This window comes from Aegilops tauschii, chromosome 3, assembly GCF_002575655.3.
Source record: "Aegilops tauschii subsp. strangulata cultivar AL8/78 chromosome 3, Aet v6.0, whole genome shotgun sequence".
NCBI lineage: Eukaryota > Viridiplantae > Streptophyta > Magnoliopsida > Poales > Poaceae > Aegilops > Aegilops tauschii.
Window position 1 is genome coordinate 32,285,471 of NC_053037.3, and position 2,866 is coordinate 32,288,336.

Below are 2,866 nucleotides of genomic sequence, written 5' to 3' on the forward strand. Positions count from 1 at the left end.
AGTGCATCCATATCAATAGATATTTAGAAAGCAAAGATGCAAGCATATTGAAGGCACATAGCACACAAGCAAACAAGAGACAAGCAAAAAGAAAGGCAAACGAAAAAGGCAAATATTTTTGGGTTTTTGTAAATTGTTTTAGAAGTGGGGAAGAGGAAAACGAGAGGCAAATGGCAAATAATGTAAATGAAAGAGATGAGTTTGCGATAGGTACTTGGTAGATAAGCTTCACTTGAATACTCCCCGGCAACGGCGCCAGAAATTCTTCCTGCTACTTCTTGAGCTTGCGTTGTTTTTCCCTTGAAGAGGAAAGGGTGATGCAGCAAAGTAGAGATAAGTATTTCCCTCAGTTTGAGAACCAAGGTATCAATCCAGTAGGAGTATCAAGATAAAGCACCAAAGCACCTACACAAAAACAAACAATTTGCACCCAACGCGATAAAGGGGTTGTCAATCCCTTCACGGTCACTTGCAAACATGAGATCTGATAAAGGTAATTGATAGATAAATAGTAATATAAAATAAAAAAGGCAGCGAGGTATTTTTGGTATTTTTGTATTTAGATCTGAAAATATATAATGTAAGATAGACCCGGGGGCCATAGGTTTCACTAGAGGCTTCTCTTTCGATAGCAAGTATTACGGTGGGTGAAAAAATTACTGCCGAGCAATTGATAGAATCGCGCAAAGTCATGACGATATCTAAGGCAATGATCATACATATAGGCATGACGTCCGAGACAAGTAGACCGACTCCTGCCTGCATCTACTACTATTACTGCACACATCGACCGCTATCCAGCATGCATCTAGTGTATTAAGTTCATAACAAACGGAGTAACGCCTTAAGCAAGATGACATGATGTAGAGGGATAGTTTCATGCAATATGATATAAACCCCATCTTTTTACCCTTGATGGCAACAACACGATACGTGCCTCGCTACCCCTTCTGTCACTGTGTGAGGACATCGCACGGTATGAACCCAAAACCAAGCACTTCTCCCATGGCAAGAATTATAGATCTAGTTGGCCAAACAAAACCCATACCTCGAAGAGACTTACAAGGATATGAAATCATGCATATAAGAAACCATAGAAGACTCAAATAATATTCATAGATAATCTGATCATAAATCCACAATTCATCGGATCTCGACAAACACACCGCAAAGAAGATTACATCGAATAGATCTCCATGAAGATCATGGAGAACTTTGTATTGAAGATCAAAGAGAGGGAAGAAGCCATCTATCTACTAGCTATGGACCCGAAGGTCTGAAGTAAACTACTCACGCATCATCGGAGAGGCAATGGTGTTGATGAAGAGGCCCTCCGTGATTGAATCCCCCTCCGGCAGGACGACAGAAAAGGCCCCAAGATGGGATCTCGCGAAAACAGAGGCTTGCGGCGGTGGAAAAGTATTTTCGTGGCTCTCTCTGATGGTTCGGGGATTTATGGGAATTTATAGGCGAAAGAGGTAGGGCAAACGGTGGACGGGGGGCCCACGAGCGTGCTAGGCGCGCCCCCCTAGGGCGCGCCTAGGGGGCTCGTGACCTCCCCCGAAGCCTTCTGCCTTGGTTCTCAAGTCTTCTGGGTATCTTCTGTTATGGAAAAAATCATCCCGAAGGTTTTATTCCGTTTGGACTCCGTTTGATATTCTTATCTGGAAAAGGTAAAAAACACGGAAAAACAAAAACTGGCACTGGGCACTGTGTTAATAGGTTAATCCCAAAAATAATATAAAAAAGAATATAATTGCATATAAAACATCCCAAGTTGATAATATAATAACATGGAACAATCAAAAATTATAGATACGTTGGAGACGTATCACCCAACGGTCGAACAGCTACACCCCCAACACGGCCCCACTCGTTAGAGTTAACTGTCAAGGCACTGACCCGACGGCGACGTCCGTTGTGGCCTCTTCTAAGGGTTTCGGGCAAGGGAGTGGGGAAAACTGAGCAAAACATAAGAGCATGGGGATGGATGAGTAGAGCTTAGGAACCAGGGGCAGAGATGTAAAAATCCCTTTTAATTTTAGGATGATTGATGTTGGGTAGCTCGTAAAACAACTTTTGCAAGGCAGGATGAAGATGCACAAACTTTCTTTCTAATTTCTCAACAAGCAAGACAATAGCATCAGCATAACAATTTGTATCAAGGAGGATAGATTTGTTATTAATAGCATTGTTCTAGTGCAATCAAAGAATTCTTGAATAACATTCTTGCCAATAATATTGCCATCACCCACATGGAAAGATTTTTCCTTATAATTAGGTGGGGTTATAGGCCAATGATTCGGAGAGCAATATTCTATTTTTCCATCATGACTAGAATTCTCATGATCCTCAAGACTTTCAAAAGTGGCTACCGCGGAATCAGACATGCTGATAAGGTAAGGAAACAAGCACACAAGCAAACAAAAGCACACGAAAGAAAGGCAAACGAAAAAGGCAAATATTTTTGTTTTTTTTCCTGAAATTCGTTTTAGAAGTGGGGGAGAGGAAAACGAGAGGCAAATGGCAAATAAAGTAAATGCAAAGATGAGTTTGCGATAGGTACTTGGTAGACGTGAGTCCTCCTGACTTGCTTGAATACTCCCGAACAACGGCGCGAGAAATTCTTGCTGCTACTTCTTGAGCTTGCGTTGGTTTTTCCCTTCAAGAGGAAAGGGTGATGCATCAAAGTAGAGATAAGTATTTCCCTGAGTTAAGAACCAAGGTATCAATCCAGTAGGAGTATCAAACGAAGCACCAATGCACGTGCACAAATATCAAACTCTTGCACCCAACGCGCTAAAGGGGTTGTCAATCCCTTCATGATTATTTGCAAATGTGAGATCTTATAGAGGTAATTGATAAC